We start from the raw sequence: 14,053 nt of genomic DNA, 5'->3' as shown, positions 1-14,053 counted from the left end.
GTGCTCTCAAGGTGCTGGCGGAGCGGTCCCGCACTCCGTTATCTGTGGTAGGGAGGGGTGGGCGTGGCCTTCCTCACCAGACCTGCATACTGCACGAATCAGCTGAACTCCTCCATGCTCAGTCTTCCTTTGGCTCCCATTGCAGCTTCCACATGCGGCCCTCAGAGCTGCGCTGCTTCAAGGGGAGCGAACCAATGCTGAGGTGCCTGCGACAGACATTCTTGCAGGGGCTGTCCACGGGAAGTGCAGAAAGAGGTGTGCACAGCTTACCTCGCTGGTCCCCACCCTCCAGGAACACTAGCCAATCCTCGGCTCTTCACACTGGTACGGCACAAGGAATTACAACATAAAGCATAGCCCCAAAATGGTGCAAAATGAAGTGCAAGTGTCGGGACGTTTCAGAAGCTAAAGCTCTTCCCAGGCATCAACCTTTGGATGTTCCTTTGTGGCACGGAAAGTGCTCCTCATGCACTTTCTTGACACACCAAGTTTCCGGGTTAACCAGCTTCAAAATTCAGCGCTTCTCACATGCTGATTGCATGGACAAGTAGCCCCACAGCACACCTTGGAGAGCACTGGGTGCAGGCTGGCTGGTCAGCACAAGGCTCCTCAGAGTAAAGCGGCAGTCCTTATTCCAGCTCAACAGGCAGCAGGTCAGCACTTCAAACTCATCAAGTCCCACGGTGGTTCATCCTGGCAGTCCTCTGGTAGCATGCAGAGCCAGCAACATCTGGCTGCAAGTCTCACACAGTGTCTCAAGTCATGAATTTACAGCCCATGTACCTATAGTCCAAAAGTCTTTGTCCTGGGGCACTTCAAACAACTTTCATAAGTGCACAACACCCCCATTCAATACCAAGCCCTGGCTCTAGACACACTACAGGGGGCAGAGACATCATTGTGAAAGTCAGGCACAACCCTATTCAGGTGCAACTCCTCCCAGTACTCTAAATGCAGACAAGGCCTATTGGGATGCAAAATAATATCCTCCTACCACTCTAAATGCAGCAAAGGCCTATTCAGCCCAACGCTGAGTCACCAATAAAAGGCAGGACACACCTCAACCACCCTTGTGACTCTCTAGAGTGAATGCACATCCCCTTCTCCTGTTAGTCTAAACCATACGTTGAATATAAAACCAGACAAACACAAGGAGATGATGGATGGAGTGCTGAAACTTTTAAGACACTCACCCCCAATCATAGATTTGGGTTAAATCCATCATCATTCTTTAGCACACTTCGCCATCCCAGGTCAAACCAGCAATATGCAAACCAGTCTTGACCCTATCCTCATGAAAACAGTCCAGCCTGAACTGCCAAGCCAGATCTTCCCTGGATCAAAAACAAGCATCCTGGTACCGGTTTCCGGGTAACAACCCTCATCAGCCAGGCTAGCTTGTATCCAGTGGCAAAGTGAGCAAGGGACCAATGTCTGGGCATGCATTGCCAGCTTAGGTGAGCAAAGCTAACACAAGGAGCTGATGAATGGAGTGCTGAAACTTTTCAGACACTCCCCCTCAGCCACAGATCTGTGTTGAATGCATCATCATTATTTAGTGCACTTCGCTAAGCCAGTCAGACCCAACCATATGCAAATCAGTCTTGACCCTGTTCCTCATGGGAACAGTATTGCCTGAACTGCCAAGTCAGATCTTCCCTGGACCAGAAACAAGCATCCAGGGACCTGTTTCGAGATAACACCTCTCATCAGCCAGGCTTGCTTGAATCCAGTGGCAAAGTGAACAAGGGACCCACGTCTGGACATGCCCTGCCAACTTAGGGTGAACAAAGCAAACACAAGGAGAAGATGGACAGAGTGATAAAACTTTTCAGACACTCAACCCCAGTCACAGATCTGGGTTGAATCCATCATGGTTCTTTAGCTCACTTCACCACCCCAGTTCAGACACACCATATGCAAATCAGTCTTGACCCTGTTCCTCATGGGAACAGTCCAGCCCAAATTGTGCATCCAGATCTTCCCTAGGTCTGAACTAAGCATCCTGGGACCAGTTTCATGGTAACACACCCTCATCATCCAGACGATCTTGAATCCAGTGGCAAAGTGAGCAAGGGACCCATGTCTTGGCATATCCTGCCAACTGAGGGCGAACAAAGCAAACACAAGGAGATGATGGACAGAGCGCTGAAACTTTTCAGACACTCACCCCCAGTCACAGATCTTGGTTGAATCCATCATCATTATTTAGCTCACTTCGTCACCCTAGGTCAGACACAAATCCATTTCTGACCCTGTTCCACTTGGGTACAGTCCAGCCCGAACTACCAAGCCAGATCTTCTCTGGACCGGAATCAAGCATCCTGGGACTTGTTTCGGGGTAACACCCCTCATCAGTCAGGCTAGCCTGAATCCAGTGGCAATGTGAGCAAGGAACACACGTCTCGGCATACCCTGCCAACTTAAGGCAAACAAAGCAAACACAAGGAAATGATGGACAGAACGCTGAAACTTTTTAGACAGGTAGGGCGCAAAGAGTCACAAGCACACAGAAATGCCCATTTCTAAAAATGGCATTCCTAAAATGGTAATAAAAAATCCACTTTCCCCAATAAGCAGGATTTATTATTATTCATTCTTAACATACCAAACAAGGCCATGCTACCCCTTTCATATCAGATATTTCGACTGAAGTACGTATCAGGGAATTCCCAATGCAAACCTATGAGAGAGCAGCCTTGCAGCAGTGGGGAAACAAATAGGCAGTTTGTCACTACCAAAGCATGCCACAGAGTTAAGGAACATGGGTGCCTTTTACCTACAAAACACACTGACGATAGGGCTAGCTAGGGCTTATCTTAAGGGTGACATATGTAGATAAAAGGGATTTTCTTATAAGACAAACTACTTTAAATGCCATGTCACTGTAGTAGTAAACTGCACATGCAGGCTGTGCAGCACCAGAGGCCTGAGATAGGTTTGAAAGGCTACTTCGGTGGGTAGCTCAAGAAGCGCTGCAGGCTCACTGGTAGAATTTCATTTACAGGCCCTGTGTATATGGGATACCACTGTACAAGGGACTTTCAGGTAAATTAAATATGTCAAACAGGTGTAGATCAATCTTACAAAGTTTACAAGAGAGAGCACATGCACTTTAGCATTGATCAGCAGTGGTAAAGTGTCCAGAGTCATAAAACCAGCAAAAATGGTCAGACAACAAACAGGAGGAAGGCAAAAAGTTCTGGGATGACCTTTAAAAAAGGGCCAGGTCTAACACTCACAGACCCAAACAGTCTCTCATGCACTACTCACATACCCACTCACCAATCTATACAGCCACTCTCAAAGGTTTCAGGTTATAGTTAGGAATTATCTTTTTAAAAACCTTTAAAATTCTGTAAAAAATCCTAAGATTACAGGGTTCATTTTACTTAGGAAATACAATTTAAAAACCATAGAGATTCACTGAAAAAAAACAAAGGTTAAAGGGACTTTATAGTTAGGCAAGTGAATAAAAAATAGTTTTTAAAAATTATTGAAAATGTTACAGAGAATGAATGCAAAAAACCCTTATAAACTCACTGAAAAAAAAAACAAGGTTACAGGGACGTTATAGCAAGGGTAATATTCCCTGTGTACAAAACCAGTGAAATTCAGCAGTTATAGTTACCTGAGCTAACTATAATTTGTGCCCCGGCAATCACTCATGACATGGTCAGTGACAGCACTCATGACATCAGTAATGACATCTCAAAAGACATCACTGATGATATGACTGAGGACATTTTCTAGTGGTTGCCAGTGTTTTGAAAAGGTTTATGAGTCTTAAACATATACACCAGAAATGTTAAATGACTATACTTTTTGGATTAGAACATGACAAAAAGCGTTTTAGCAGTCCCAAATGACCCAATTTACATTTCTAACCACTAAAAACATTTTTACATGTGGCCCCTAGTTTCAATAGGAAAATCTTTATTGACTTGTCTATATCTTTGGCGTTCACTTTTAAACTTGCGGGTGAGTGTCCTGTCTGATGACCTCAGATTTTTATGCATGTACTTAGGTCATGCACATACACTTCTTCTTTTTTCTAGATGTACTTGCTGTCTGGTGTGCCCACCATATTATGGGGCTGCTTATATTTACATTTGTATTTCAGACGTGCTACTATTCACCAAATGTGTGATACGTCATTATGATTTGATTATTGCCGGATTCAAAGAATATGGAATAAGGTTTCTCTCGTGCTATCTACTTTGTGGTGAGCCCAACCCTTTGTTTTTGTTCTTTTCCCTTTCTCTGTCTCTCTAGCCTGGATTGAGTTATAGTTCTCTTATTAGATTGATATATTTTTGGACATCTATGATAAAGCTTTTGCTTCCTGTTTCTGTTAGTACTTGCCTCTGCTATTTTGAATTCTCTTTATTCTTTCTGGTTTGGTTTCTGTTTTTCTTTTCTCTTTTCTGTCTCTTCTTCTCCGCTTATTATTCTCTTATGATATATATAGTTGGTATACACAATTCTTGCCTTTTAAATTTTGAGACAGAATCACAGAAATCAGGAAAAGCTTACACTTACAGAATTTTTAACTCTTTAATATGTATGTATATACATGTTGTATTTTAGGTTGGTTTTGTATATAATATTGTTTTGTGGTTATTGTGGACTTCTAAGTTATTTTTATATGTTGTGATGTAAATGTATTGTGCATATATATGTATTTGTTTATATATGTTGTTTTATGTATTTATTTCAGCCCTGAAGAAGTTCCTGTGTTTTAGGAACGAAACGCGTTGGCTGGCATTCGCTTTAATAAATAAGAAGACCAAGAAAAATTCTTTTGAATATATACCATTTTGGACTTTGTCTTTTTGAGTGCACCTTCCTTTGTGTTTAAATCGTTTTGTCCTGTCCCGCATCTAACAACGACGGATGTTGGAAGTTGTTGCACCACGTACACAGACATAGGTGCCGATCACGATCCGGTAAAAAATGTCCCCGTACGACTCGTATCGGGTCTTTTTACCGTACGAATCGTACAAGTGCCGTACGAACTGGCAATCACGATTCGCATGGTAAAAAGTCCATACGAACCGCACTGGGAATATTTCCCCACACGTCCTCGGGCCGGAAAATGTGTCCGACACGTCCTCGTACGATTCACCGTACAAACGTGAAAGGTGAACTCCGACCGGGGAATCACGATCCATCCCGGGCGTCCGAATGTACAACCGTATGGTGAAAAGACCGTCCGCACCGAACTCCCATAACAACCATGGAGACGTCCAAACAGGTGCCCGGTACGTGCCGTACCCCCCCCAGCCCCCGTAGGTACGCGCCGACCCCCCCCCAGCCCCCGTAGGTACTCGCCGACCCCCCCCCAGCCCCCGTAGGTACGCGCCGACCCCCCGCCCAGCTCCCGTAGGTACGCGCCGACCCCCCGCCCAGTCCCCGTAGGTACGGGCCGACCCCCCCGTGTGTACACCCGTGTACGGTGCGTACCCCCCCGTGTACGCTCGAGCCGTACCCCCACCCGCGTATGTACGGTGCGTACCCCCCCGTGTACGCTCGAGTCGAACCCCCCCGTATACGCTCGAGTCGGACCCCCCCGTGTACGCTCGAGTCGTACCCCCACCCGTGTATGTAAGGTGCGTACCCCCCCGTGTACGCTCGAGTCGAACCCCCCGTGTACGCTCGAGTCGGACCCCCCCGTGTACGCTCGAGTCGGACCCCCCCGTGTACGCTCGAGTCGGACCCCCCCGTGTACGCTCGAGTCGTACCCCCACCCGTGTATGTACGGTGCGTACCCCCCCGTGTACGCTCGAGTCGAACCCCCCCGTGTACGCTCGAGTCGGACCCCCCCGTGTACGCTCGAGTCGAACCCCCCCGTGTACGCTCGAGTCGAACCCCCCCGTGTACGCTCGAGTCGTACCCCCACCCGTGTATGTACGGTGCGTACCCCCCCGTGTACGCTTGAGTCGAACCCCCCCGTGTACGCTCGAGTCGGACCCCCCCGTGTACGCTCGAGTCGTACCCCCACCCGTGTATGTACGGTGCGTACCCCCCCGTGTACGCTCGAGTCGAACCCCCCCGTGTACGCTCGAGTCGGACCCCCCCGTGTACGCTCGAGTCGAACCCCCCCGTGTACGCTCGAGTCGGACCCCCCCCGTGTACGCTCGAGTCGTACCCCCACCCGTGTATGTACGGTGCGTACCCCCCCGTGTACGCTCGAGTCGAACCCCCCCGTGTACGCTCGAGTCGGACCCCCCTGTGTACGCTCGAGTCGTACCCCCACCCGTGTATGTACGGTGCGTACCCCCCCGTGTACGCTCGAGTCGAACCCCCCGTGTACGCTCGAGTCGGACCCCCCCGTGTACGCTCAAGTCGAACCCCCCCGTGTACGCTCGAGTCGGACCGCCCCGTGTACGCTCGAGTCGTACCCCCACCCGTGTATGTACGGTGCGTACCCCCCCGTGTACGCTCGAGTCGAACCCCCCCGTGTACGCTCGAGTCGGACCCCCCGTGTACGCTCGAGTCGAACCCCCCCGTGTACGCTCGAGTCGAACCCCCCCATGTACGCTCGAGTCGTACCCCCACCCGTGTATGTACGGTGCGTCAGGGGGTACGCACCGTACATACACGGGTGGGGGTACGACTCGAGCGTACACGGGGGGGTTCGACTCGAGCGTACACGGGGGGTCCGACTCGAGCGTACACGGGGGGGTTCGACTCGAGCGTACACGGGGGGGTACGCACCGTACATACACGGGTGGGGGTACGACTCGAGCGTACACGGGGGGGTCCGACTCGAGCGTACACGGGGGGGTTCGACTCGAGCGTACACGGGGGGGTCCGACTCGAGCGTACACGGGGGGGTTCGACTCGAGCGTACACGGGGGGGTACGCACCGTACATACACGGGTGGGGGTACGACTCGAGCGTACACGGGGGGGTCCGACTCGAGCGTACACGGGGGGGTTCGACTCGAGCGTACACGGGGGGTACGCACCGTACATACACGGGTGGGGGTACGACTCGAGCGTACACGGGGGGGTCCGACTCGAGCGTACACGGGGGGGTTCGACTCGAGCGTACACGGGGGGGTCCGACTCGAGCGTACACGGGGGGGTTCGACTCGAGCGTACACGGGGGGGAACGCACCGTACATACACGGGTGGGGGTACGACTCGAGCGTACACGGGGGGGTCCGACTCGAGCGTACACGGGGGGGTTCGACTCGAGCGTACACGGGGGGGTACGCACCGTACATACACGGGTGGGGGTACGACTCGAGCGTACACGGGGGGGTTCGACTCGAGCGTACACGGGGGGGTTCGACTCGAGCGTACACAGGGGGGTCCGACTCGAGCGTACACGGGGGGGTTCGACTCGAGCGTACACGGGGGGGTACGCACCGTACATACACGGGTGGGGGTATGACTCGAGCGTACACGGGGGGGTCCGACTCGAGCGTACACGGGGGGGTTCGACTCGAGCGTACACGGGGGGGTCCGACTCGAGCGTACACGGGGGGGTACACACCGTACATACACGGGTGGGGGTACGACTCGAGCGTACACGGGGGGGTCCGACTCGAGCGTACACGGGGGGGTTCGACTCGAGCGGACACGGGGGGGGTACGCACCGTACATACACGGGTGGGGGTACGACTCGAGCGTACACGGGGGGGTCCGACTCGAGCGTACACGGGGGGGTCCGACTCGAGCGTACACGGGGGGGTACGCACCGTACATACACGGGTGGGGGTACGACTCGAGCGTACACGGGGGGGTCCGACTCGAGCGTACACGGGGGGGTCCGACTCGAGCGTACACGGGGGGGTTCGACTCGAGCGTACACGGGGGGGTACGCACCGTACATACACGGGTGGGGGTACGACTCGAGCGTACACGGGGGGGTCCGACTCGAGCGTACACGGGGGGTACGCACCGTACATACACGGGTGGGGGTACGACTCGAGCGTACACGGAGGGGTCCGACTCGAGCGTACACGGGGGGGTCCGACTCGAGCGTACACGGGGGGGTTCGACTCGAGCGTACACGGGGGGGTACGCACCGTACATACACGGGTGGGGGTCCGACTCGAGCGTACACGGGGGGTTCGACTCGAGCGTACACGGGGGGGTACGCACCGTACATACACGGGTGGGGGTACGACTCGAGCGTACACGGGGGGGTCCGACTCGAGCGTACACGGGGGGGTCCGACTCGAGCGTACACGGGGGGGTTCGACTCGAGCGTACACGGGGGGGTACGCACCGTACATACACGGGTGGGGGTACAACTCGAGCGTACACGGGGGGGTCCGACTCGAGCGTACACGGGGGGTTCAACTCGAGCGTACACGGGGGGGTACGCACCGTACATACACGGGTGGGGGTACGACTCGAGCGTACACGGGGGGGTCCGACTCGAGCGTACACGGGGGGGTCCGACTCGAGCGTACACGGGGGGGTTCGACTCGAGCGTACACGGGGGGGTACGCACCGTACATACACGGGTGGGGGTACGACTCGAGCGTACACAGGGGGGTTCGACTCGAGCGTACACGGGGGGGTTCGACTCAAGCGTACACGGGGGGGTCCGACTCGAGCGTACACGGGGGGGTTCGACTCGAGCGTACACGGGGGGGTTCGACTCGAGCGTACACGGGGGGTCTGACTCGAGCGTACACGGGGGGGTACGCACCGTACACGGGTGTACACACGGGGGGGTCGGCCCGTACCTACGGGGGCTGGGCGGGGGGTCGGCGCGTACCTACGGGGGCTGGGGGGGGGTCGGCGCATACCTACGGGGGCTGGGGGGGGGGTCGGCGCGTACCTACGGGGGCTGGGGGGGGGTCGGCGCGTACCGGGCCACCTACTCTGGTCGATTCGCGCCGTACTTTGCTTTTGCGGCACTTTTTGGGTGCCGTGAAAATATTGCCGTCCGGACTGCTGTCGGTTCGAATCGTAATTCCTGGTTCGTGAAACGCTGCCTGAAAGCGTCCCGACGTCACGTCGCAGCATTCCCGGATCACATTCGTATGTATATTTTCGTCGGTCGGTGTTTTTTACGAATCGTACGGAAATGGTGTTTCCGTGCGAATCGTAATTCCATGTTTGTAAAGTTTTACAACTGGGTACGAGTCGGACGGGGAATTCGCTCCGACCGACGGTTCGTACGCGGTTTTTGACGGATCGTAATCGGCACCATAGTGTACTTCAATAGGAAGGAAAATAGTTGGAATCCAAGTGCTTGACCTTGGTCCGTCGTTGGGTTTGCTTTGTTGATGTATATCTTTGGCGTTGTTTGATGAATCTTGATGAAATTGTCCCCAAAAAGTGTGAAGGTCGGTCAGTTGAGCATGGAAATTTTCGCAATGATCCGTCAAGCAGAGGTCGAGAAAAAGGGGAGGTCAAAAAATTCACTTTTCCCATGTTAATTCCCCTAGGAATTTTAGATACAACTACAGCCTGAATAGCTGAACGGAATTACACCAAATTTGGCAGAAAGCTAGATGTTGGTACAGAAAGCATGCTATTTGTGATTTGGTGTAAATCCATTCAGTAAAACCAAATTTGTAAGTCTAGATACACAAATCCTTCTCGAATCCATTGGTTCGCTAACCCACATTTTAACAGCAGTGCTGTGATTGGCTGCTCACAACATGTGTAGAAAGATGCAGCTGTCCTTTTACCAACCGTGACATGGTCCCAGGGGATGAAATGCAGTTTGAAAATTGTACAAGGGCTCAGGGTAAAGGTACCCTGACCCCATAGGTGCTTTGCAGAGGTCTCAGAGGGACCCCTTATGAATATAAAAATGCCCCAAACCACATTTTTCTTTACAGTTGCATGGAATTGCGGATCAATCACAGTCCTCAGCATGGCCCCCTCATGTATTATAGTAGTAGATTCTCAAACTTTGCCAAAAAATATATATACATTCACACATTAATACACTAACTCACAGACCACTCAGACACTCTTGCATCCACAGACAGACCCACTCAACACTTATGCACACACTCAGACACTTATGCATCTACTGAGAGACCCACTCAGACACTCATGTATCCACTCACAGAACCAGTCAGGGACTCAAATACCTACTCACAGACCAATTCAGACACTAACACACCTACTCACTGACCTAATCAGACCCACTCAGACGCTGATGCATCCACTCACAGACCCACTCAAAAGAATAATGCAGTCACTCACAGACACAGTCAGACACTTATTCCCCCCTCACAGACCCATTTAGACGCTGATGCAACCAGTCACAGACCCACTCACATACTGATGCACCCACTCACAGACCCACTGAAACATTGGTTTTCCCACTCAAAGACCCACTTAGAGACTCACACACCTTCTCACAGACTCATTCATACTCTCACACCTACTCACTGACCCACTTATATACTGACTAACCTGTTCACAGACCTACTTAGACACTGACTCATGCACTCACAGATACTCTCAGATACTCATGCACTCACTCCCAGACCTACTCAGACACTCAGGTACCCACTCACAGACCCATTCATGTGCCTAATCACAGTACTACTCAGAGACTCACACACCCTCTAACAGACCAACTCATACTTTCACACCCACTCACAGACCTACTGATGCACTGATGTAGCACTCACTGACTTATTTACACACTGATTTATGCACTCACAGATGCTCTCAGAAACTCATGCACCCACTCACAGACCCACTCAGACACTCATGTACCCACTCACAGGCCCACTCAGATGCTCATGTGCCTACTCACAGACACACTCATAGACTTATGTAGCCACTCACAGACCCACTCAGACACTCATGCATCTCATGCATCTACTCACAGACCCACGCTGGCATTGATAAACCCACTCAGATATGCACCCATGTATCAACTCACAGACCCACATAGACACTAATTCATCCACTCACAGACCTCCTCGCACACTCATGCACCCATTCACAGACCCACTCAGAGACTTATACACCCACTCATAAACCCAGTCAGACACACATGCACCTACTCACAGGCCCACTCAGAACCTCATTCACCCACTCACAGAGCCACTCAGACACTCATGCACTAACTCACAGACCCACTCAGACACTCATGAACCTCCCACTTACAGACCCACTCATACACTCATGTACCCACTCATTGTGTCACAAATGCATCTCCTCACAGACTCACTCAGAGACTTATGCACCCACTCACAGACCCACCCAGAAACTGACATACACATTCACAAACCAACTCAGACACTGATGCACCCATTAAAAAACGGAATTTAATTGAAAATTAACTAGTGTTTGGGGAAAGGGTGCCTCTTAGAAGAGCCATTGTGATAATTGTGTATAGATGAAAACTACATGTAAAACAGGATGCACTCTTCCAATTTGTTAAGGACTATGATGTTGCCTTTCTCTGAGAAATATACTCCGTCACTTTTGTATTTATGCTTTATGTCAAAGCGTATGTTGTTGTTGATGGAGCCCATGTTGTGGTCTTTGAGTACTGCAGAAACACTTTTAATAACATGCTTCCTGGCTTTGTTTATCTGTGGAAAGATTTTGCTTGATCACTTCCATTTCTACCTTTGGCAAGTGTTAGAGAACACCAAGGGAATCTGAGGTAAAGTGCCATTAATTGAGGAAACATATCCTTCATTAGGATTTCCAGATCTACCCCAGTCAATGTGCCTTGGATATTGCCATAACAGTGCAAAATCATTATGTCTGGATAATGGTAATCCGTAATGCTTTCAACCAACGGCAGCGATTGATGCCACTTGAACCCTCTCAGGCCAACCCAAGTAATGGCCACATTAGGAAAGCCCAAGTCCCTGTTAATGCCACTCTTTCTAGCACACTTTCTAACCCTAAACACAAGGCTATGCCTCACAATCCACACTCTAACCATTTTGAAGGCAAGGAGCAGTAACAAGCAGGAGAAGACACTGACTGAGGCAGTTTTCCAAATAAAAGACAGTTCAAATGGAGGTCAAGTGCTGCTTTAAAAATGACATATTTGATTAGATGCTGTAAACATATTGGTAGCTAAAAATAGGTAGTGATTTAATTCGCAAAGAAAGTTGATCTGTGATTGGTTCTTGTTAATTTAAATAGAAGTTATGCTGTTTTGGATATGCTAACATTTTCAAACACCTAACCATACCTGCTACAGTTAAACTTCAAGTTAGTATGCTACTGACAATAAGTACTGTGATCTTATGACCTACTGGTACAGTAAAGTGTTGCAAAGGAGGTTGCTATGGCAACTGAGGGAAAATGGTGTGGGGGAAGGGTTCTAAATACACTGTACTTTCAAACTATAAAGGGGAGAGTGGGTTAGACATAGTACGTATTCTGAAACAGAAAGTTCCTAAATTAACACTATCACAGTATGTCAAATGGAGATGAGAAATAAAAGTAGTATAATGGTAAATGCATTAACAAACTCCCGTAGAGATGCATGAATCTGTTGCGAAGTTACACGTGGGCTGTGCAGAGCATCTCGATGGATTTGCGAATCCCGCCAAAGACACTACCAGATTGCTCTTCTTAGCAGGAGACTAAGAAAGCAGGCCTTTAATGGATCTTACAGCCAACTGTAGAGGGTTATAAAGCTTTTGGGACATTCTGGTGCCAATTACGATCCGGTAAAAAAAATTCCCGTACGACTCGTATCCGGTCTTTTTACCGTACGAATCGTACAAGTGCCGTACAAACTGGCAATCACGATTTGCATGGTAAAAAGTCCATACGAACCGCATTGGGAATTATTCCCCACACGTCCTCGGGTCGGAAAATGTGTCCGACATGTCCTCGGACGATTTACCGTACAAATGTGAAAAGTCAAGTCCGACCGAGGAATCACGATCCATCCCGTGCGTCCGAAGTTACAACCGTATGGTTAAAAGACCATCCGCACCGAACTCCAATAGCAACCATGGAGACGTCCAAACAGGTGCCCGGTACGCGCCGTACCCCCCCCAGCCCCCGCATGTACGCGCCGTACCCCCCCCCCCAGCCCCTGCATGTACGCGCCGTACCCCCCCAGCTCCCGCATGTACGCGCCGTACCCCCCCCAGCCCCCGCATGTACGCGCCGTACCCCCCCAGCCACCGCATGTACGCGCCGTACCCCCCCCAGCCCCCGCATGTACGCGCCGTACCCCCCCAGCCCCCGCATGTACGCGCCGTACCCCCGTGTATGTACACCCGAGTACGTGTCGAACCCCCCGTGTATGTACACCCGAGTACGTGTCGAACCCCCCCGTGTATGTACACCCGAGTACGTGTCGAACCCCCCCCGTGTATGTACACCCGAGTACGTGTCGAACCCCCCGTGTATGTACACCCGTGTACGTTTGAGTCGTACCCCCACCCGTGTATGTACGGTGCATACCCCCACGACTCAAACGTACACGGGTGTACATACACGGGGGGGTTCGACACATACTCGGGTGTACATACACGGGGGGTACGGCGCGTACATGCGGGGGCTGGAGGGGTACGGCGCGTACATGCGGGGGCTGGGGGGTACGGCGTGTACATGCGGGGGCTGGGGGGGTACGGCGTGTACATGCGTGGGCTGGGGGAGGTACGGCGCGTACATGCGGGGGCTGGGGGGGGTACGACACGTACATGCGGGGGCTGGGGGGGTACGGCACGTACATGCGGGGGCTGGGGGGGTATGGCACGTACATGCGGGGGCTGGGGGGGGTACGGCGCGTACATGCGGGGACTGGGGGGGTACGGCGCTTACCGGGCCACCTACTCTGGTCGTTTCGCGCCGTACTTCGCTTTTCTGGCACTTTTTGGGTGCCGTAAAAATATTGCCGTCCGGACTGCTGTCGGTTCGAATCGTAATTCCTGGGTCGTGAAACGCGGCCTGAGAGCGTCCCGACGTCACGTCGGCGCATTCCCCGGATCCCATTTGTATGTATCTTTTCGTCGGTCGGTGTTTTGTACGACTCGTACGGAAATGGTGTTTCCGTGCGAATCGTACTTGCATGTTTGTAAAGTTTTACGACCGGGTACGAGTCGGACGGAAAAAAGCCTCCGTCGGAT

The sequence above is a fragment of the Triturus cristatus genome, chromosome 4_2 (genome assembly GCF_964204655.1).
Source record: "Triturus cristatus chromosome 4_2, aTriCri1.1, whole genome shotgun sequence".
Lineage (NCBI taxonomy): Eukaryota > Metazoa > Chordata > Amphibia > Caudata > Salamandridae > Triturus > Triturus cristatus.
This window is presented reverse-complemented; position numbering follows the sequence as displayed.